Genomic DNA, 24,608 nt, shown 5'->3' on the forward strand with positions numbered 1-24,608 from the left:
GAGAGCGAGGTGGGATTTGGGCTGGGGGGAGTGAGGTGGGATTTGGGCTGGGGGGAGTGAGGTGGGATTTGGGCAGGGGGAGAGTGAGGTGGGATTTGGGCAGGGGAGGCGGCGAGGTGGGATTTGGGCAGGGGGAGAATGAGGTGGGATTTGGGCAGGGGGGGGGAGGGCGAGGTGGGATTTGGGCAGGGGGGGGGGAGGGCGAGGTGGGATTTGGGCAGGGGGGAGAGCGAGGTGGGATTTGGGCAGGCGGAGAGCGAGGTGGGATATGGGCAGGGGGGAGAGCGAGGTGTTATTTGGCCAGGGGGAGTGAGGCGGGATTTGGGCAGGGGGAGGGGGCGAGGTGGGATTTGGGCAGGGGGAGGGGGTGAGGTGGATTTGGGCTGGGTGAGGACGAGGTGGGATTTGGGCAGGGGGAGGCGAGGTGGGATTTGGGCAGGGGGGAGCGAGGTGGGATTTGGGGCAGGGGGAGGGCGAGTTGGGATTTGGACAGGGGGCGGCGAGGTGGGATTGGGCAGGGGGGGAGCCGAGGTGGGATTTGGGCAGGGGGATGGCGAGGGGGGATTTGGGCAGGGGAGAGCGAGGTGGGATTTGGGCGGGGGGGGCGAGGTGGGATTTGGGCAGGGGAGAGCGAAGTGGGATTTTGGCAGGGGGGGGCGCGAGGCGGGATTTGGGCAGGGGGGGAGCGAGGTGGGATTTGGGCAGGGGGAGGGCAAGGGGGGATTTGGGCAGGGGGGGGCGAGGTGGGATTTGGGCAGGGGAGAGCGAAGTGGGATTTTGGCAGGGGGGGGCGCGAGGCGGGATTTGGGTAGGGGGGGGAGCGAGGTGGGATTTGGGGAGGGGGAGGGCGAGGGGAGATTTGGGCAGGGGGGAGAGCGAGGTGGGATTTGGGCATGGGGGAGCGAGGTGGGATTTGGGCAGGGGGAGCGAGGTGGGATTTGGGCAGGGGGAGGGCGAGGGGGGATTTGAGCTGGGGGAGGGGGCGTGGTGTGATTTGGGCAGGGGGAGGGGGCGAGGTGAGATTTGGGCAGGGGGGAGCGAGGTGGGATTTGGGCTGGGGGAGAGGGCAAGGTGGGATTTGGGCAGGGGGAGGGGGCGTGGTGGGATTTGGGCAGGTGGAGGGGGCGAGGTAGGATTTGGGCAGGGGGAGGGGGCGTGGTGGGATTTGGGCAGGGGGAGGGGGTGTGGTGGATTTTAGGGAGGGTGAGGAGGGATTTGGGTGGGGGCCCTCACCCCCCCCCCCCCCCCCCCCCCCCAACCCGGGCTGAAACCCTCAGAGTGGGGATTCCATTTGGATTAAATCTTCTTCGTGGAGGGGCTTAGAAATTAGTTTTCTCCTTCTCCTTTCCACTCTGCGTATTGTCTCTCCCGCACTCTCCTCCTATCCCATTCCCGCTCCGGGGGTTATAATTCCCAACTCTGGCGTTCCCGTTCTCCTTGACCTGCGATGCAGGAAGCTGGATCCTGTGCTGAATGAGGCCGACATGTTTGAACTGATTAAAATCAGCCTGGACAGCGTGTTTGGACTTCCACCTCTGGGAACCGACAAGAGCAAGGACGAGAGCTGCATGGACGTGAAGGACAGAGAGGTAGTCGCGCATTTCTGTCCCTCCTCCGAGCCGAGAGCCCCCGGTCCGGGCCTCTGACCCCTGAGAGGGTAAACACTAACCCGCTTTGTTTCTCTTGTCAGATTCTCTACACTGAGACGCTGTGTGCACTGCAGGAGCTCTGAAGCAGATCCTCATCCAGGACCTCAGCCCAGACGGCCTGCAGGCGGTGTTTAAGGTAAAGCTCGGGGATGGGTGGGAGAGTTGACGAACAAAGGTGAGCAAAGACGCGGAAGAAGCGTCTGGGTCGGGAGTGAAGGTGACTGCCCCACCCGACCCCAGACACGGGAAGAATTAGAGAGTTCTGCCGAGGAGCAGGAGCGATGCGTCCACACGAACAATAAGGAGGATTCTCTCTCTCTGTTCGGACTTCAGGCTGAAACTTAGCATTTCAGGATTAGCAAGCTCCAAGGACAGACCATTCGGCCCGTTGTGTGTACTGGGACATGAGGTTAGGGTGATGGGGGCAGAGTGAGTGAGTGAATGCAGCAAGACGTCTATATTCGGGAACTCCAATCGCCTTGGTAACGAAGGAGAAGAGAATCAAGAAGGGAAATGTTGACCATTTCCTCCTCATTGCTGACATGGGGAATGGTCTGATTCTGTCCAGGAGATTTAGCAATGGCTAAATCGGCCAGTTAATTCCCAAGGATCGTCGACTGCAGGCCAGTGTTTGGGAGCGCATGTCCGACTGTGCCCAGGAAACATCAGGACAAATCTGAGCCGGGAATTCTGCACTTGTTCAGGCTGGAATCCCGGCCAGGTGAGCACATGGATGTTGGGTGACGGTGGGATACAGGTGGTGAGGTCGAACGAGACACGTGTCAGGCTTTTATTATCCCCGTGTACTAATCTTTTCACAATTTTTCCCCTCCCTCCCTCTCGCCCTCCCTCCCTCCCTTTGTCCCTCCCACCCTCCCTTTGTCCCTTCCGTCCCTCCCCTCCCTCCCTCCGTCCGGCCCCCTCCCTCCGTCCGTCCGGCCCCCCTCCCTCCGTCCGTCCGGCCCCCTCCCTCCGTCCGTCCGGCCCCCTCCCTCCGTCCGTCCGGCCCCCTCCCTCCGTCCGTCCGGCCCCCTCCCTCCGTCCGTCCGGCCCCCTCCCTCCGTCCGTCTGCCCTCCTCCCTCCGTCCGTCCGGCCCCCTCCCGTCCGTCCTGCCCCCTCCCTCCGTCCGTCCGGCCCCCTCCCTCCGTCCGTCCGGCCCCCTCCCTCCGTCCGTCCGGGCCCCCTCCCTCCGTCCGTCCGGCCCCCTCCCTCCGTCCGTCGGCCCCCTCCCTCCGTCCGTCCGGCCCCCTCCCTCCGTCCGTCCGGCCCCCTCCCTCCGTCCGTCCGGCCCCCTCCCTCCGTCCGTCCGGCCCCCTCCCTCCGTCCGTCCGGCCCCCTCCCTCCGTCCGTCCGGCCCCCTCCCTCCGTCCGTCCGGCCCCCCTCCCTCCGTCCGTCCGGCTCCTCCCTCCGTCCGTCCGGCCCCCTCCCTCCGTCCGTCCGGCCCCCTCCCTCCGTCCGTCCGGCCCCCTCCCTCCGTCCGTCGGCCCCCTCCCTCCGTCCGTCCGGCCCCCTCCCTCCGTCCGTCCGGCCCCCTCGCTCCGTCCGTCCGGCCCCCTCCCTCCGTCCGTCCGGCCCCCTCCCTCCGTCCGTCCGGCCCCCTCCCTCCGTCCGTCCGGCCCCCTCCCTCCGTCCGTCCGGCCCCCTCCCTCCGTCCGTCCGGCCCCCTCCCTCCGTCCGTCCGGCCCCCTCCCTCCGTCCGTCCGGCCCCCTCCCTCCGTCCGTCCGGCCCCCTCCCTCCGTCCGTCCGGCCCCCTCCCTCCGTCCGTCCGGCCCCCTCCCTCCGTCCGTCCGGCCCCCTCCCTCCGTCCGTCCGGCCCCCTCCCTCCGTCCGTCCGGCCCCCTCCCTCCGTCTGTCCGGCCCCCTCCCTCCGTCCGTCCGGCCCCCTCCCTCCGTCCGTCCGGCCCCCTCCCTCCGTCCGTCCGGCCCCTCCCTCCGTCCGTCCGGCCCCCTCCCTCCGTCCGTCCGGCCCCCTCCCTCCGTCCGTCCGGCCCCCTCCCTCCGTCCGTCCGGCCCCCTCCCTCCGTCCGTCCGGCCCCCTCCCTCCGTCCGTCCGGCCCCCTCCCTCCGTCCGACCGGCCCCCTCCCTCCGTCCGTCCGGCCCCCTCCCTCCGTACGTCCGGCCCCCTCCCTCCGTCCGTCCGGCCCCCTCCCTCCGTCCGTCCGGCCCCCTTCCCTCCGTCCGTCCCCCTTCCCTCCGTCCGTCCCCCTTCCCTCCGTCCGTTCCCCCTTCCCTCCGTCCGTTCCCCCTTCCCTCCGTCCGTTCCCCCTTCCCTCCGTCCGTTCCCCCTTCCCTCCGTCCGTTCCCCCCTTCCCTCCGTCCGTCCCGCCCGCCCTCTTTCCGTCATGCCCACGTGCCCCCTCCCTCCGTTTCACCCTCCGTCCCTGCCGCCCGCCCTCCCTCCGTTTCACCCTCCGTCCCTCCGTCCCGCCCTCCCTCCGTCCCGCCCTCCCTCCGTCCCGCCCTCCCTCCGTCCCGCCCTCCCTCCGTCCCGCCCTCCCTCCGTCCCGCCCTCCCTCCGTCCCGCCCTCCCTCCGTCCCGCCCTCCCTCCGTCCCGCCCTCCCTCCGTCCCGCCCTCCCTCCGTCCCGCCCTCCCTCCGTCCCGCCCTCCTCCTCCCGCCTCCCTCCGTCCCGCCCTCCCTCCGTCCCGCCCTCCCTCCGTCCCGCCCTCCCTCCGTCCCGCCCTCCCTCCGTCCCGCCCTCCCCTCCGTCCCGCCCTCCCTCCGTCCCGCCCTCCCTCCGTCCCGCCCTCCCTCCGTCCCGCCCTCCCTCCGTCCCGCCCTCCCTCCGTCCCGCCCTCCCTCCCTCCCGCCCTCCCTCCCTCCCGCCCTCCCTCCCTCCCGCCCTCCCTCCCTCCCGCCCCCCCTCCCTCCCGCCCCCCCTCCCTCCCTCCTCCCGCCCGCCCTCCCCCCGCCCGCCCACCCTCCCTCCCTCCCTCCGTCCCGCCCGCCCTCCCTTCGTCCCACCCCTCCCTGCCTCCGTCCCACCCCTCCCTCCCTCCGTCCCCTCCCTCCCTCCGTCCCCTCCCTCCCTCCGTCCCCTCCCTCCCTCCGTCCCCCCCTCCCTCCGTCCCCCCCGTCCCCTCCCTGCCTCCCTCCGTCCCCCCCGCCCCGTCCCTCCCTCCCTCCGCCGCTCTCTGTTCCCCTCTCTCTCTCCCTCCAGCATATTGAAGGTTGGATCACATCGAGCAAGGACTGGGAACGAGAGCGTGCGGTGATCACCACCTCCAAACTGCTGCTCTTTTACTTGGAGAAGCTGAATGTTCGAGTAAGTCTTGTTTCTCTCTGGGATCAGTATAAATCACAGAGACCCTGTATTAATCCCCAATTAGACACTGGGATACAGTATAAATCACAGAGATCCTGTATTAATCCCCAATCAGACACTGGGATACAGTATAAATCACAGAGATCCTGTATTAATCCCCAATCAGACACTGGGATACAGTATAAATCACAGAGATCCTGTATTCATCCCCAATCAGACACTGGGATACAGTATAAATCACAGAGATCCTGTATTAATCCCCAATCAGACACTGGGATACAGTATAAATCACAGAGATCCTGTATTCATCCCCAATCAGACACTGGGATACAGTATAAATCACAGAGATCCTGTATTAATCCCCAATCAGACACTGGGATACAGTATAAATCACAGAGATCCTGTATTAATCCCCAATTAGACACTGGGATACAGTATAAATCACAGAGACCCTGTATTAATCCCCAATAAGACACTGGATACAGTATAAATCACAGAGACCCTGTATTAATCCCCAATCAGACACTGGGATACAGTATAAATCACAGAGACCCTGTATTAATCCCAATCAGACACTGGGATACAGTATAAATCACAGAGACCCTGTATTAATCCCCAATTAGACACTGGGATACAGTATAAATCACAGAGACCCTGTATTAATCCCCAATCAGACACTGGGATACAGTATAAATCACAGAGATCCTGTATTAATCCCCAATTAGACACTGGGATACAGTATAAATCACAGAGATCCTGTATTAATCCCCAATTAGACACTGGATACAGTATAAATCACAGAGACCCTGTATTAATCCCAATCAGACACTGGGATACAGTATAAATCACAGAGACCCTGTATTAATCCCCAATCAGACACTGGGATACAGTATAAATCACAGAGATCCTGTATTAATCCTCAATCAGTCACTGGGATACAGTATAAATCACAGAGATCCTGTATTAATCCCCAATCAGACACTGGGATACAGTATAAATCACAGAGACCCTGTATTAATCCCCAATCAGACACTGGGATACAGTATAAATCACAGAGATCCTGTATTAATCCCCAATCAGTCACTGGGATACAGTATAAATCACAGAGACCCTGTATTAATCCCCAATTAGACACTGATACAGTATAAATCACAGAGACCCTGTATTAATCCCCAATCAGACACTGATACAGTATAAATCACAGAGATCCTGTATTAATCCTCAATCAGACACTGGGATACAGTATAAATCACAGAGATCCTGTATTAATCCTCAATCAGACACTGGGATACAGTATAAATCACAGAGATCCTGTATTAATCCCCAATCAGACACTGGGATACAGTATAAATCACAGAGACCCTGTATTAATCCCCAATCGGACACTGGGATACAGTATAAATCACAGAGATCCTGTATTAATCCCCAATCAGATACTGATACAGTATAAATCACAGAGATCCTGTATTAATCCCCAATCAGACACTGGGATACAGTATAAATCACAGAGATCCTGTATTAATCCCCAATCAGACACAGGGATACAGTATAAATCACAGAGACCCTGTATTAATCCCCAATCAGTCACTGGGATACAGTATAAATCACAGATCCTGTATTAATCCCCAATCAGACACTGGGATACAGTATAAATCACAGAGATCCTGTATTAATCCCCAATCAGACACTGGGATACAGTATAAATCACAGAGATCCTGTATTAATCCCCAATCAGACACTGGGATACAGTATAAATCACAGAGATCCTGTATTAATCCCCAATCAGACACTGATACAGTATAAATCACAGAGACCCTGTATTAATCCCCAATCAGTCACTGGGATACAGTATAAATCACAGAGATCCTGTATTAATCCCCAATCAGACACTGGGATACAGTATAAATCCCAGAGATCCTGTATTAATCCCCAATCAGACACTGATACAGTATAAATCACATAGACCCTGTATTAATCCCCAATCAGACACTGGGATACAGTATAAATCACAGAGATCCTGTATTAATCCCCAATCAGACACTGGGATACAGTATAAATCACAGAGACCCTGTATTAATCCCCAATCAGTCACTGGGATACAGTATAAATCACAGATCCTGTATCAATCCCCAATCAGACACTGGGATACAGTATAAATCACAGAGATCCTGTATTAATCCCCAATCAGACACTGATACAGTATAAATCACAGAGATCCTGTATTAATCCCCAATCAGACACTGGGATACAGTATAAATCACAGAGATCCTGTATTAATCCCCAATCAGACACTGGGATACAGTATAAATCACAGAGACCCTGTATTAATCCCCAATCACACACTGATACAGTATAAATCACAGAGATCCTGTATTAATCCCCAATCAGACACTGATACAGTATAAATCACAGAGATCCTGTATTAATCCCCAATCAGACACTGATACAGTATAAACCACAGAGATCCTGTATTAATCCCCAATCAGTCACTGGGATACAGTATAAATCACAGAGACCCTGTATTAATCCCCAATCAGTCACTGGGATCAGTATAAATCACAGAGATCCTGTATTAATCCCCATTCAGACACTGGGATACAGTATAAATCACAGAGACCCTGTATTAATCCCCAATCAGATACTGATACAGTATAAATCACAGAGATCCTGTATTAATCCCCAATCAGACACTGGGATACAGTATAAATCACAGAGATCCTGTATTAATCCCCAATCAGACACAGGGATACAGTATAAATCACAGAGACCCTGTATTAATCCCCAATCAGTCACTGGGATACAGTATAAATCACAGATCCTGTATTAATCCCCAATCAGACACTGGGATACAGTATAAATCACAGAGATCCTGTATTAATCCCCAATCAGACACTGGGATACAGTATAAATCACAGAGATCCTGTATTAATCCCCAATCAGACACTGGGATACAGTATAAATCACAGAGATCCTGTATTAATCCCCAATCAGACACTGGGATACAGTATAAATCACAGAGATCCTGTATTAATCCCCAATCAGACACTGATACAGTATAAATCACAGAGATCCTGTATTAATCCCCAATCAGTCACTGGGATACAGTATAAATCACAGAGATCCTGTATTAATCCCCAATCAGACACTGGGATACAGTATAAATCACAGAGATCCTGTATTAATCCCCAATCAGACACTGATACAGTATAAATCACAGATCCTGTATTAATCCCCAATCGGACACTGATACAGTATAAATCACAGAGACCCTGTATTAATCCCCAATCAGACACTGGGATACAGTATAAATCACAGAGACCCTGTATTAATCACCAATCAGACACTGGGATACAGTATAAATCACAGAGATCCTGTATTAATCCCCAATCAGACACTGATACAGTATAAATCACAGAGACCCTGTATTAATCCCCAATCAGACACTGGGATACAGTATAAATCACAGAGACCCTGTATTAATCACCAATCAGACACTGGGATACAGTATAAATCACAGAGATCCTGTATTAATCCCCAATCAGACACTGGGATACAGTATAAATCACAGAGACCCTGTATTAATCCCCAATCAGACACTGGGATACAGTATAAATCACAGAGATCCTGTATTAATCCCCAATCAGACACTGGGATACAGTATAAATCACAGAGACCCTGTATTAATCCCCAATCAGTCACTGGGATACTGTATAAATCACAGAGACCCTGTATTAATCCCCAATCAGTCACTGGGATACAGTATAAATCAGAGAGACCCTGTATTAATCCCCAATCAGTCACTGGGATACAGTATAAATCACAGATCCTGTATTAATCCCCAATCAGACACTGGGATACAGTGTAAATCACAGAAATCCATGTATTAATCCCCAATCAGACACTGGGATACAGTATAAATCACAGAGATCCTGTATTAATCCCCAATCAGACACTGGGATACAGTATAAATCACAGAGACCCTGTATTAATCCCCAATCAGACACTGGGATACAGTATAAATCACAGAGACCCTGTATTAATCCCCAATCAGACACTGGGATACAGTATAAATCACAGAGATCCTGTATTAATCCCCAATCAGACACTGGGATACAGTATAAATCACAGAGATCCTGTATTAATCCCCAATCAGACACTGGGATACAGTATAAATCACAGAGACCCTGTATTAATCCCCAATCAGACACTGGGATACAGTATAAATCACAGAGACCCTGTATTAATCCCCAATCAGACACTGGGATACAGTATAAATCACAGAGACCCTGTATTAATCCCCAATCAGACACTGGGATACAGTATAAATCACAGAGATCCTGTATTATTCCCCAATCAGACACTGGGATACAGTATAAATCACAGAGACCCTGTATTAATCCCCAATCAGTCACTGGATACAGTATAAATCACAGAGACCCTGTATTAATCCCCAATCAGTCACTGAGATACAGTATAAATCACAGAGACCCTGTATTAATCCCCAATCAGACACTGGGATACAGTATAAATCACAGAGATCCTGTATTAATCCCCAATCAGACACTGGGATACAGTATAAATCACAGAGATCCTGTATTAATCCCCAATCAGACACTGGGATACAGTATAAATCACAGAGATCCTGTATTAATCCCCAATCAGACACTGGGATACAGTATAAATCACAGAGACCCTGTATTAATCCCCAATCAGTCACTGGGATACAGTATAAATCACAGAGATCCTGTATTAATCCCCAATCAGACACTGATACAGTATAAATCACAGAGACCCTGTATTAATCCCCAATCAGTATAAATCTCTGTGATTTATACTGTATCCCAGTGTCTGATTGGGGATTAATACAGGGTCTCTGTGATTTATACTGTATCCCAGTGTCTGATTGGGGATTAATACAGGATCTCTGTGATTTATACTGTATCCCAGTGTCGGATTGGGGATTAATACAGGGTCTCTGTGATTTATACTGTATCCCAATTTCTGATTGGGGATTAATACAGGGTCTCTGTGATTTATACTGTATCCCTGTGTCTGATTGGGGATTAATACAGGATCTCTGTGATTTATACTGTATCCCAGTGTCTGATTGGGGATTAATACAGGGTCTCTGTGATTTATACTGTATCCCAGTGTCTGATTGGGGATTAATACAGGATCTGTGAGATTTATACTGTATCCCAGTGTCTGATTGGTGATTAATACAGGATCTATGTGATTTATACTGTATCCCAGTGTCTGATTGGGGATTAATACAGGATCTCTGTGATTTATACTGTATCCCAGTGTCTGATTGGGGATTAATACAGGATCTCTGTGATTTATACTGTATCCCAGTGTCTGATTGGGGATTAATACAGGATCTGTGAGATTTATACTGCATCCCAGTGTCTGATTGGTGATTAATACAGGATCTCTGTGATTTATACTGTATCAGTGTCTGATTGGGGATTAATACAGGATCTCTGTGATTTATACTGTATCCCAGTGTCTGATTGAGGATTAATACAGGATCTCTGTGATTTATACTGTATCCCAGTGTCTGATTGGGGATTAATACAGGATCTATGTGATTTATACTGTATCCCAGTGTCTGATTGGGGATTAATACAGGATCTCTGTGATTTATACTGTATCCCAGTGTCTGATTGGGGATTAATACAGGATCTCTGTGATTTATACTGTATCCCAGTGTCTGGGGATTAATACAGGGTCTCTGATTTATACTGTATCCCAGTGACTGATTGGGTATTAATACAGGGTCTCTGTGATTTATACTGTATCAGTGTCTGATTGGGGATTAATACAGGATCTCTGCGATTTATACTGTATCCCAGTGTCTGATTGGGGATTAATACAGGGTCTCTGTGATTTATACTGTATCCCAGTGACTGATTGGGGATTAATACCGGAACTCTGTGATTTATACTGTATCCCAGTGTCTGATTGGGGATTAATACAGAGTCTCTGTGATTTATACTGTATCCCAGTGTCTGATTGGGGATTAATACAGGGTCTCTGTGATTTATACTGTATCCCAGTGACTGATTGGGGATGAATACAGGATCTCTGTGATTTATACTGTATCCCAGTGTCTGATTGGGGATTAATACCGGGTCTCGGTGATTTATACTGTATCCCAGTGACTGATTGGGGATTAATACAGGGTCTCTGTGATTTATACTGTATCCCAGTGACTGATTGGGGATTAATACCGGATCTCTGTGATTTATACTGTATCCCAGTGTCTGATTGGGGATTAATACAGAGTCTCTGTGATTTATACTGTATCCCAGTGTCTGATTGGGGATTAATACAGGGTCTCTGTGATTTATACTGTATCCCAGTGACTGATTGGGGATGAATACAGGATCTCTGTGATTTATACTGTATCCCAGTGTGTGATTGGGGATTAATACAGGGTCTCGGTGATTTATACTGTATCCCAGTGACTGATTGGGGATTAATACAGGATCTCTGTGATTTATACTGTATCCCAGTGACTGATTGGGGATTAATACAGGATCTCTGTGATTTATACTGTATCCCAGTGTCTGATTGGGGATTAATACAGGGTCTCTGTGATTTATACTGTATCCCAGTGACTGATTGGGGATGAATACAGGATCTCTGTGATTTATACTGTATCCCAGTGTCTGATTGGGGATTAATACAGGGTCTCGGTGATTTATACTGTATCCCAGTGACTGATTGGGGATTAATACAGGATCTCTGTGATTTATACTGTATCCCAGTGTCTAATTGGGGATTAATACAGGATCTCTGTGATTTATACTGTATCCCAGTGTCTGATTGGGGATTAATACAGGGTCTCGGTGATTTCTACTGTATCCCAGTGACTGATTGGGGATTAATACAGGGTCTCTGTGATTTATACTGTATCCCAGTGTCTGAATGGGGATTAATACAGGATCTCTGTGATTTATAGTCACTGTGCTGGGACTGTGTCAGTGTGTACTCCAGTCTGTCACTGTTTAGCTCCAGGGTCCCATGTTCGATTCCCGGCTTGGGTCACTCTCTGTGCGGAGTCTGCACATCCTCCCCGTGTGTGCGTGGGTTTCCTCCGGGTGCTCCGGTTTCCTCCCACAGTCCAAAGATGTGCAGGTTAGGTGGATTGGCCATTCTGAATTCTCCCTCAGTGTACCCAAACAGGCGCCGGAATGTGGCAACTAGATTTTCACGTAACTTCATTGCAGTGTTAATGTAAGCCTACTTGTGACAATAAAGATTATTATTAAATATAATCGGCAATCTGTCCTGGGGTTGTTTGATGGGGACAGTGTTGAGAGACCTTTACTGTGTCCCTAACCCCGTGCTGTACCTGTCCTGGGAGTGTTTGATGGGGACAGTGTAGAGGGAGCTTTACTCTGTATCTAACCCCGTGCTGTACCTGTCCTGGGAGTGTTTGATGGGGACAGTGTCGATGGAGCTTTACTCTGTATCTAACCCCGTGCTGTACCTGTCCTGGGAGTGTTTGATGGGGACAGTGTAGAGGGAGCTTTACTCTGTATCTAACCCCGTGCTGTACCTGTCCTGGGAGTGTTTGATGGGGACAGTGTAGAGGGAGCTTTACTCTGTATCTAACCCCGTGCTGTACCTGTCCTGGGAGTGTTTGATGGGGACAGTGTCGATGGAGCTTTACTCTGTATCTAACCCCGTGCTGTACCTGTCCTGGGAGTGTTTGATGGGGACAGTGTAGAGGGAGCTTTACTCTGTATCTAACCCCGTGCTGTACCTGTCCTGGGAGTGTTTGATGGGGACAGTGTAGAGGGAGCTTTACTCTGTATCTAACCCCGTGCTGTACCTGTCCTGGGAGTGTTTGATGGGGACAGTGTAGAGGGAGCTTTGCTCTGTATCTAACCCCGTGCTGTACCTGTCCTGGGAGTGTTTGATGGGGACAGTGTAGAGGGAGCTTTACTCTGTATCTAGAACATAGGACATAGAACAATACAGCGCAGTACAGGCCCTTCGGCCCACGATGTTGCACCGAAACAAAAGCCATCTAACCTACACTATGCCATTATCATCCATATGTTTATCCAATAAACTTTTAAATGCCCTCAATGTTGGCGAGTTCACTACTGTAGCAGGTAGGGCATTCCACGGCCTCACTACTCTTTGCGTAAAGAACCTACCTCTGACCTCTGTCCTATATCTATTACCCCTCAGTTTAAAGTTATGTCCCCTTGTGCCAGCCATTTCCATCCGCGGGAGAAGGCTCTCACTGTCCACCCTATCCAACCCCCTAATCATTTTGTATGCCTCTATTAAGTCTCCTCTTAACCTTCTTCTCTCCAACGAAAACAACCTCGAGTCCATCAGCCTTTCCTCATAAGATTTTCCCTCCATACCAGGCAACATCCTGGTAAATCTCCTCTGCACCCGCTCCAAAGCCTCCACGTCCTTCCTATAATGCGGTGACCAGAACTGTACGCAATACTCCAAATGCGGCCGTACCAGAGTTCTGTACAGCTGCAACATGACCTCCTGACTCCGGAACTCAATCCCTCTACCAATAAAGGCCAACACTCCATAGGCCTTCTTCACAACCCTATCAACCTGGGTGGCAACTTTCAGGGATCTATGTACATGGACACCTAGATCCCTCTGCTCATCCACACTTCCAAGAACTTTACCATTAGCCAAATATTCCGCATTCCTGTTATTCCTTCCAAAGTGAATCACCTCACACTTCTCTACATTAAACTCCATTTGCCACCTCTCAGCCCAGCTCTGCAGCTTATCTATATCCCTCTGTAACCTGCTACTTCCTTCCACACTATCGACAACACCACCGACTTTAGTATCGTCTGCAAATTTACTCACCCACCCTTCTGCGCCTTCCTCTAGGTCATTGATAAAAATGACAAACAGCAACGGCCCCAGAACAGATCCTTGTGGTACTCCACTTGTGACTGAACTCCATTCTGAACATTTCCCATCAACCACCACCCTCTGTCTTCTTTCAGCTAGCCAATTTCTGATCCACATCTCTAAATCACCCTCAATCACCAGCCTCCGTATTTTCTGCAATAGCCTACCGTGGGGAACCTTATCAAACGCTTTGCTGAAATCCATATACACCACATCAACTGCTCTACCCTCATCTACCTGTTCAGTCACCTTCTCAAAGAACTCGATAAGGTTTGTGAGGCATGACCTACCCTTCACAAAGCCATGCTGACTATCCCTGATCATATTATTCCTATCTAGATGATTATAAATCTTGTCTCTTATAATCCCCTCCAAGACTTTACCCACTACAGACGTGAGGCTCACCGGTCTATAGTTGCCGGGGTTGTCTCTGCTCCCTTTTTTGAACAAAGGGACCACATTTGCTATCCTCCAGTCCTCTGGCAATATTCCTGTAGCCAATGATGACATAAAAATCAAAGCCAATGGTCCAGCAATCTCTTCCCTGGCCTCCCAGAGAATCCTAGGATAAATCCCATCAGGTCCCGGGGACTTATCTATTTTCAGCCTGTCCAGAATTGCCAACACCTCTTCCCTACGTACCTCAATGCCATCTATTCTATTCACCTGGAGCTCAGCATTCTCCTCCACAACATTATCTTTTTCCTGAACGAATACTGACGAAAAATATTCATTTAGTATCTCGCCTATCTCTTCAGACTCTACACACAACTTCCCATCCCTGTCCTTGACTGGTCCTACTCTTTCCCTAGTCATTTTCTTATTCCTGACATACCTATAGAAAGCTTTTGGGTTTTGCTTGATCCTTCCTGCCAAATACTTCTCATGTCCCCTCCTTGCTCGTCTTAGCTCTCTCTTTAGATCCTTCCTCGCTACCTTGTAACTATCCATCGCCCTAACTGAAACTTCATGCCTCATCTTCACATAGGCCTCCTTCTTCCTCTTAACAAGAGATTCCACTTCTTTGGTAAACCACGGTTCCCTCGCTCGGCACCTTCCTCCCTGCCTGACTGGTACATACTTATCAAGAACACGCAGTAGCTGATCCTTGAACAAGCTCCACTTATCCAGTGTGTCCAATACTTGCAGCCTACTTCTCCACCTTATCCCCCCCCAAGTCACGTCTAATGGCACCATAATTTCCCTTCCCCCAGCTATAACTCTTGCCCTGCGGTGTATACTTATCCCTTTCCATCCTTAACGTAAACGTCACCGAATTGTAGTCACTGTCCCCAAAGTGCTCACCTACCTCCAAATCCAACACCTGGCCTGGTTCATTACCCAAAACCAAATCCAACGTGGCCTCGCCTCTTGTTGGCCTGTCAACAAACTGTGTCAGGAAACCCTCCTGCACACACTGTACAAAAAACGACCCATCTAATGTACTCGAACTATATCTTTTCCAGTCAATATTTGGAAAGTTAAAGTCTCCCATAATAACTACCCTGTTACTTTCGCTCTTATCCAGGATCATCCTCGCCCTCCTTTCCTCTACATCCCTAGAACTATTTGGAGGCCTATAGAAGACTCCCAACAGTGTGACCTCTCCTTTCATGTTTCTAACCTCAGCCCATACTACCTCGGAAGATGAGTCCCCATCTAGCATCCTCTCCGCCACCGTAATACTGCTCTTGACTAGCAGCGCCACACCTCCCCCTCTTTTGCCTCCTTCTCTGAGCTTACTAAAACACCTAAACCCCGGAACCTGCAACATCCATTCCTGTCCCTGCTCTATCCATGTCTCCGAAATGGCCACAACATCGAAGTCCCAGGTACCAACCCATGCTGCCAGTTCCCCTACCTTATTTCGTATACTCCTGGCATTGAAGTAGACACACTTCAAACCACCTACCTGAACACTGGCCCCCTCCTGCGACGTCAAATCTGAGCTCCTGACCTCTCTACTCTCATTCTCCCTTACCCTAAAACTACAATCCAGGTTCCCATGCCCCTGCTGCATTAGTTTAAACCCCCCCAAAGAGCACTAACAAATCTCCCCCCCCAGGATATTTGTGCCCCTCAGATTCAGATGCAGACCATCCTGTCTGTAGAGGTCCCACCTTCCCCAGAAAGAGCCCCAGTTATCCAGAAATCTGAATCCCTCCCGCCTGCACCATCCCTGTAGCCACGTGTTTAATTGCTCTCTCTCCCTATTCCTCATCTCACTATCACGTGGCACGGGCAACAACCCAGAGATAACAACTCTGTTTGTTCTAGTTCTGAGCTTCCATCCTAGCTCCCTGAAAGCCTGCCTGACATCCTTATCCCCTTTCCTACCTATGTCGTTAGTGCCAATGTGGACCACGACTTGGGGCTGCTCCCCCTCCCCCTTAAGGACCCGGAAAACACGATCCGAGACATCACGTACCCTTGCACCTGGGAGGCAACATACCAAACGTGAGTCTCTCACGCTCCCACAAAATTTCCTATCTGTGCCCCTGACTATCGAGTCCCCAATTACTAATGCTCTGCTCCTCTCCCCCCTTCCCTTCTGAGCAACAGGGACAGACTCCGTGCCAGAGGCCCGTACCCCATGGCTTACCCCTGGTAAGTCGTCCCCCCCCACAAGTATCCAAAGCGGTATACTTGTTTCTCAGGGGAACGACCGCAGGGGATCCCTGCACTGACTGTTTTTTCCCAGTCCCTCTTCCAGTTACCCATCTATCTCCAATCTTTGGTGTAACTAATTCCCTGAAGCTGCTATCTATGACCCCCTCTGCCTCCCAAATGATCCGAAGTTCTTCCAACTCCAGCTCCAGTTCCCTAACTCGGTCTTGGAGGAGCTGGAGATGGCAGCACTTCCTGCAGGTAAAATCAGCAGGGACACTAACTGCATCCCTCACCTCAAACATCCTGCAGGAGGAACATTGCACTCCCTTCCCTGCCATTCCTCTTACTTTCTACCAAGATCTGGCTAACAACTAAATTAAATTTTTATAAAAAATAATAATAATATAATAAAATATGGTACTTACCTCAGACCAATGGGTTTTATTATTAGGTTAGAGGAGGAGGGTGGGTGGGAGACACTACACGTGTAGTGTCTCGGGTTTCCTCTCCACCAGAATTTATTGGTGAAGGTCTTCCCAGACGTCCGCGGGTCGACTTCCTGTTCCCACCTTAAACACTAAAATTTTTAAAAAAAATTTAAAGGAGAGACTTACCTCCCAGAAATCACTTCCGCACTGCCCCCGCTGAAATGGACTAACCTGCTCCGCTCCTGCTGAAATCAACTTGGCCTGCAAGGTAAGTAAGTTAATCAGTACTTACCTCACCCCAGGCAGCGACCTTTTAAACGGTCCCCTCTGCCTCGCAGCTCCCGCGCTTTTTCAAATTCCCGCGCTGATTCTAAGGTCCCAGCTCTCACTCCTGAACTAAACAGCTGACCTGCAAGGTAAGTAAGTTAATCAGTACCAAAATCTAACCCCGTGCTGTACCTGTCCTGGGAGTGTTTGATGGGGACAGTGTAGAGGGAGCTTTACTCTGTATCTAACCCCGTGCTGTACCTGTCCTGGGAGTGTTTGTTGGAGACAGTGTAGAGGGAGCTTTACTCTGTATCTAACCCCGTGCTGTACCTGTCCTGGGAGTGTTTGATGGGGACAGTGTAGAGGGAACATTACTCTGTATCTAACCCCGTGCTGTACCTGTCCTGGGAGTGTTTGATGGGGACAGTGTAGAGGGAGCTTTACTCTGTATCTAACCCCGTGCTGTAACTGTCCTGGGAGTGTTTGATGGGGACAGTGTAGAGGAAGCTTTACTCAGTATCTAACCCCGTGCTGTACCTGTCCTGGGAGTGTTTGATGGGGACAGTGTAGAGGGAGCTTTACTCTGTATCTAACCCCGTGCTGTACCTGTCCTGGGAGTGTTTGATGGGGACAGTGTAGAGGGAGCTTTACTCTGTATCTAACCCCGTGCTGTACCTGTCCTGGGAGTGTTTGATGGGGACAGTGTAGAGGGAGCTTTACTCAGTATCTAACCCGTGCTGTACCTGTCCTGGGAGTGTTTGATGGGGACATTGTAGAGGGAGATTTACTCTGTATCTAACCCCGTGCTGTACCTGTCCTGGGAGTGTTTGATGGGGACAGTGTAGAGGGAGCTTTACTCTGTATCTAACCCCGTGCTGTACCTGTCCTGGGAGTGTTTGATGGGGACAGTGTAGAGGGAAGCTTTACTCTGTATCTAACCCCGTGCTGTACCTGTCCTGGGAGTGTTTGATGGGGACAGTGTAGAGGGAGCTTTACTCTGTATCTAACCCCGTGCTGTACCTGTCCTGGGAGTGTTTGATGGGGACAGTGTAGAGGGAGCTTTACTCTGTATCTAACCCCGTGCTGTACCTGTCCTGGGAGTGTTTGATGGGGACAGTGTAGAGGGAGCTTTACTCTGTATCTAACCCCGTGCTGTACCTGTCCTGGGAGTGTTTGATGGGGACAGTGTCGAGGGAACATGACTCGGTGTTGTGAGTTGCAGTGCTCTCTGTCTGTACTGGAGTGTAAGAGATGACTGTTGTTCCCGGAGTTGTGGAATGTGGTTGTCGAGTGCGGTTGAATTGTGCTGTGATCTATCTCTTCTCCCTAACTCTCCCTCTGTCCTCATAGACAATGGTTTCCTTCCACAATTTGGGGGCCCTGATTGGTCGGTTGGTTCCACGGTGCACAGACCCTCTGCTGACGGTCCGGCAGAATGCGGTGGATTGTCTGCACACACTGCTCTGCATACAAATGCGCTACGCTGGTGAGTCTTACTGTGGAGAGGTGGGACACAGGTGCTGCACTCGTGCATTGGCAGGAGTGCGCTGCGATGCAGCTGTGCCGGCGGTGGCTGTACTCTGCGATGGTGCTGCTTTGGTCATGGCTATGCGCTGCAATGGTGCTGCGCCAGTGCTGGCTGTGCATGGCAATGGTGCTGCGCCAGTGCTGGCTGTGTGCTGCAATGGTGCTGCGCCAGTGCTGGCTGTGCGCTGCAATGGTGCTGCGCCAGTGCTGGCTGTGCACTGCAATGGTGCTGCGCCAGTGCTGGCTGTGCGCTGCAATGGTGCTGCGCCAGTGCTGGCTGTGCGCTGCAATGGTGCTGCGCCAGTGCTGGCTGTGCGCTCCAATGGTGCTGCGCCAGTGCTGGCTGTGCGCTGCTCTGGTGCTAGCCGTTTGCTGCGCCGTTGGTGGCTGTGCGCTGCAATGGGGCTGCGCAGTTGGTGGCTGTGCGCAGCGATGATGTTACTCTGGTGGTGGCTGCGCACTGTGATGGTGTGCTGCTCTGATCGTGGCTGTGTGCTGCAATGGTGCTGCATCGGTGATGCCTGTGCACTGTGATAGTGCTGCTTTGGTCGTGGCTGTGCACTGTGATGGTGCTGCACTGGTGGTCGCTGTGCACTGTGATGGTGCTGCACTGGTGGTCGCTGTGCACTGTGATGGTGCTGCACTGTTGGTGGCTGTGCGCTGCAATGCTCCTGCACTGGTGTTGGCTCTCTGTGATGGTGCTGCACCGGTGCTGTACGCTGTGATGCTGCTGCACTGGTGCTGGCTGTTCGCTGCAATGGTGCTGCGCCAGTGCTGGCTGTGCGCTGCAGTCACGGTGGCTGTGCACTGCGATGGTGCTGCCCTGGGGCTGGCTGTGCGCTACACTCGTGGTGGCTGTATGCTGCGGTGGTGCTGCACTGGTGCTGGCTGTGCGCTGCGATGGTTCTGCACCGGTGATAGCTGTGTGCTGCAATGGTACTGCACCGATGATGATGGCTGTGCGCAGCGATGCTGCTGCACTGGTGTTGGCTGTGCGCTACACTCGTGGTGGCTGTACGCTGCGGTGGTGCTGCACTGGTGCTGGCTGTGCGCTGCGATGGTGCTGCTCTTGTTGTGACTATAGAACATAGAACATAGAACAATACAGCGCAGTACAGGCCCTTCGGCCCACGATGTTGCACCGAAACAAAAGCCATCTAACCTACACTATGCCATTATCATCCATATGTTTATCCAATAAACTTTTAAATGCCCTCAATGTTGGCGAGTTCACTACTGTAGCAGGTAGGGCATTCCACGGCCTCACTACTCTTTGCGTAAAGAACCTACCTCTGACCTCTGTCCTATATCTATTACCCCTCAGTTTAAAGTTATGTCCCCTCGTGCCAGCCATATCCATCCGCGGGAGAAGGCTCTCACTGTCCACCCTATCCAACCCCCTGATCATTTTGTATGCCTCTATTAAGTCTCCTCTTAACCTTCTTCTCTCCAACGAAAACAACCTCAAGTCCGTCAGCCTTTCCTCATAAGATTTTCCCTCCATACCAGGCAACATCCTGGTAAATCTCCTCTGCACCCGCTCCAAAGCCTCCACGTCCTTCCTATAATGCGGTGACCAGAACTGTACGCAATACTCCAAATGCGGCCGGACCAGAGTTCTGTACAGCTGCAACATGACCTCCCGACTCCGGAACTCAATCCCTCTACCAATAAAGGCCAACACTCCATAGGCCTTCTTCACAACCCTATCAACCTGGGTGGCAACTTTCAGGGATCTATGTACATGGACACCTAGATCCCTCTGCTCAGCCACACTTTCAAGAACTTTACCATTAGCCAAATATTCCGCATTCCTGTTATTCCTTCCAAAGTGAATCACCTCACACTTCTCTACATTAAACTCCATTTGCCACCTCTCAGCCCAGCTCTGCAGCTTATCTATATCCCTCTGTAACCTGCTACATCCTTCCACACTATCGACAACACCACCGACTTTAGTATCGTCTGCAAATTTACTCACCCACCCTTCTGCGCCTTCCTCTAGGTCATTGATAAAAATGACAAACAGCAACGGCCCCAGAACAGATCCTTGTGGTACTCCACTTGTGACTGTACTCCATTCTGAACATTTCCCATCAACCACCACCCTCTGTCTTCTTTCAGCTAGCCAATTTCTGATCCACATCTCTAAATCACCCTCAATCCCCAGCCTCCGTATTTTTTGCAATAGCCTACCGTGGGGAACCTTATCAAATGCTTTGCTGAAATCCATATACACCACATCAACTGCTCTACCCTCGTCTACCTGTTCAGTCACCTTCTTAAAGAATTCAATAAGGTTTGTGAGGCATGACCTACCCTTCACAAAGCCATGCTGACTATCCCTGATCATATTATTCCTATCTAGATGATTATAAATCTTGTCCCTTATAATCCCCTCCAAGACTTTACCCACTACAGACGTGAGGCTCACCGGTCTATAGTTGCCGGGGTTGTCTCTGCTCCCCTTTTTGAACAAAGGGACCACATTTGCGGTCCTCCAGTCCTCTGGCACTATTCCTGTAGCCAATGATGACATAAAAATCAAAGCCAAAGGTCCAGCAATCTCTTCCCTGGCCTCCCATAGAATCCTAGGATAAATCCCATCAGGTCCCGGGGACATATCTATTTTCAGCCTGTCCAGAATTGCCAACACCTCTTCCCTACGTACCTCAATGCCATCTATTCTATTAGCCTGGGGCTCAGCATTCTCCTCCACAACATTATCTTTTTCCTGACTGAATACTGACGAAAAATATTCATTTAGTATCTCGCCTATCTCTTCAGACTCCACACACAATTTCCCATCCCTGTCCTTGACTGGTCCTACTCTTTCCCTAGTCATTCGCTTATTCCTGACATACCTATAGAAAGCTTTTGGGTTTTCCTTGATCCTTCCTGCCAAATACTTCTCATGTCCCCTCCTTGCTCGTCTTAGCTCTCTCTTTAGATCCTTCCTCGCTACCTTGTAACTATCCATCGCCCAACCGAAACTTCACACTTCATCTTCACATAGGCCTCCTTCTTCCTCTTAACAAGAGATTCCACTTCCTTGGTAAACCACGGTTCCCTCGCTCGACGCCTTCCTCCCTGTCTGACCGGTACATACTTATCAAGAACACGCAGTAGCTGATCCTTGAACAAGCCCCACTTATCCAGTGTGCCCAACACTTGCAGCCTACTCCTCCAACCTATCCCCCCCAAGTCACGTCTAATGGCATCATAATTGCCCTTCCCCCAGCTATAACTCTTGCCCTGCGGTGTATACTTATCCCTTTCCATCATTAACGTAAACGTCACCGAATTGTGGTCACTGTCCCCAAAGTGCTCTCCTACCTCCAAATCCAACACCTGGCCTGGTTCATTACCCAAAACCAAATCCAACGTGGCCTCGCCTCTTGTTGGCCTGTCAACATATTGTTTCAGGAAACCCTCCTGCACACACTGTACAAAAAACGACCCATCTATTGTACTCGAACTATATATTTTCCAGTCAATATTTGGAAAGTTAAAGTCTCCCATAATAACTACCCTGTTACTTTCGCTCATATCCAGAATCATCTTCGCCATCCTTTCCTCTACATCCCTAGAACTATTAGGAGGCCTATAAAAAACTCCCAACAGGGTGACCTCTCCTTTCCTGTTTCTAACTTCAGCCAATACTACCTCGGAAGAAGAGTCCCCATCTAGCATCCTCTCCGCCACCGTAATACTGCTCTTGACTAGCAGCGCCACACCTCCCCCTCTTTTGCCTCCTTCTCTGAGCTTACTAAAACACCTAAACCCCGGAACCTGCAACATCCATTCCTGTCCCTGCTCTATCCATGTCTCCGAAATGGCCACAACATCGAAGTCCCAGGTACCAACCCACGCTGCCAGTTCCCCTACCTTGTTTTGTATACTCCTGGCATTGAAGTAGACACACTTCAAACCACCTACCTGAACGCTGGCCCCCTCCTGCGACGTCAAATCTGTGCTCCTGACCTCTATACTCTCATTCACCCTTACCCTAAAACTACAATCCAGGTTCCCATGCCCCTGCTGCATTAGTTTAAACCCCCCCAAAGAGCACTAACAAATCTCCCTCCCAGGATATTTGTGCCCCTCAGGTTCAGATGTAGACCATCCTGTCTGTAGAGGTCCCACCTTCCCCAGAAAGAGCCCCAGTTATCCAAAAATCTGAAACCCTCCCGCCTGCACCATCCCTGTAGCCACGTGTTTAAATGCTCTCTCTCCCTATTCCTCATCTCACTATCACGTGGCACGGGTAACAACCCAGAGATAACAACTCTGTTTGTTCTAGTTCTGAGCTTCCATCCTAGCTCCCTGAAAGCCTGTCTGACATCCTTGTCCCCTTTCCTACCTATGTCGTTGGTGCCAATGTGGACCACGACTTGGGGCTGCTCCCCCTCCCCCCTAAGGACCCGGAAAACACGATCCGAGACATCACGTACCCTTGCACCTGGGAGGCAACATACCAAACGTGAGTCTCTCACGCTCCCACAAAATCTCCTATCTGTGCCCCTGACTATAGAGTCCCCAATTACTAATGCTCTGCTCCTCTCCCCCCTTCCCTTCTGAGCAACAGGGACAGACTCCGTGCCAGAGGCCCGTACCCCATGGCTTACCCCTGGTAAGTCGTCCCCCCCACAAGTATCCAAAGCGGTATACTTGTTTCTCAGGGGAACGACCGCAGGGGATCCCTGCACTGACTGTTTTTTCCCAGTCCCTCTTACAGTTACCCACCTATCTCCAATCTTTGGTGTAACTAATTCCCTGAAGCTGCTATCTATGACCCCTTCTGCCTCCCGAATGATCCGAAGTTCTTCCAACTCCAGCTCCAGTTCCCTAACTCGGTCTTGGAGGAGCTGGAGATGGCAGCACTTCCTGCAGGTAAAATCAGCAGGGACACTAACTGCATCCCTCACCTCAAACATCCTGCAGGAGGAACATTGCACTCCCTTCCCTGCCATTCCTCTAACTTTCTACCAAGATCTGGCTAACAACTAAATTAAATTTTTATAAAAAATAATAATAATATAATAAAAATATGGTACTTACCTCAGACCAATGGGTTTTATTATTAGGTTAGAGGAGGAGGGCGGGTGGGAGACACTACACGTGTAGTGTCTCGGGTTTCCTCTCCACCTGAATTTATTGGTGAGGGTCTTCCCAGACGTCCGCGGGTCGACTTCCTGTTCCCGCCTAAAAAACTAATTTAAAAAAAAAAGAAAAATTCTCAGCTCCTGCTGAAATTGACTAACCAGCCAGCTCCACTCCCGCCGAAATCGACTGGCCTGCCCCTGCAAAGAGAAGTGCTTTTAAAGGTTGACTTACCTCCCAGCAACCTCCTTCCGCAATGCTCCCGCTGAAACTGACTAACCAGCTGCTCTCACGCCGCCGAAATCGACTGGCCTGCCCCTGCCAAGAGAAGTGCTTTTAAAGGTTGACTTACCTCCCAGCAACCTCCTTCCGCAATGCTCCCGCTGAAATTGACTCACCAGCTGTTCTCACGCCACCGAAATCGACTGATGTGCTGCGATGGTGCTGCGCCGGTGGTGGCTGTGTGCTGCAATGGTGCTGCACCGGTGATAGCTGTGCGCTGCAATGGTGCTGCATCGATGATGGCTGTGCGCTGCGATGCTGCTGCAGTGGTGTTGGCTGTGTTGCGATGGCGTTGCACCGGTGCTGGCTGTGCGCTGCAGTCGTGCTGGCTGTGCCTTGCGATGTTGTTGCTCTGGTGCTGGCTGTGCGCTGCGATGCTGCTGCACTGGTGTTGGCTGTGCTGCGATGGAGCTGGCATGTTTTTAATTCTCTTTTCCGTTGCCAGGCTTTGCTCCCGATCACACGGATGAATCATTAGTGCGGCTGAAAAATCTTCAAAGTGGGCTGCACCAATCAGATAGCCAGCTGCTGTTCCGCACGTGCTCCGAGATTGGGCAGGT

General features: G+C 51.1%; 1 long non-coding RNA gene across 1 annotated transcript; it reads left to right on the forward strand.

Moving 5' to 3' along the window:
- The first annotated feature begins 1,453 nt into the window (after window positions 1-1,453).
- On the forward strand, window positions 1,454-24,608 carry LOC140406178 (uncharacterized). The gene is made up of 5 exons (XR_011939066.1): window positions 1,454-1,589; window positions 1,691-1,785; window positions 4,814-4,918; window positions 18,487-18,622; window positions 24,494-24,608. It is a non-coding gene; the product is annotated as an uncharacterized lncRNA (long non-coding RNA).

Source organism: Scyliorhinus torazame, unplaced genomic scaffold (assembly GCF_047496885.1).
Source record: "Scyliorhinus torazame isolate Kashiwa2021f unplaced genomic scaffold, sScyTor2.1 scaffold_336, whole genome shotgun sequence".
NCBI lineage: Eukaryota > Metazoa > Chordata > Chondrichthyes > Carcharhiniformes > Scyliorhinidae > Scyliorhinus > Scyliorhinus torazame.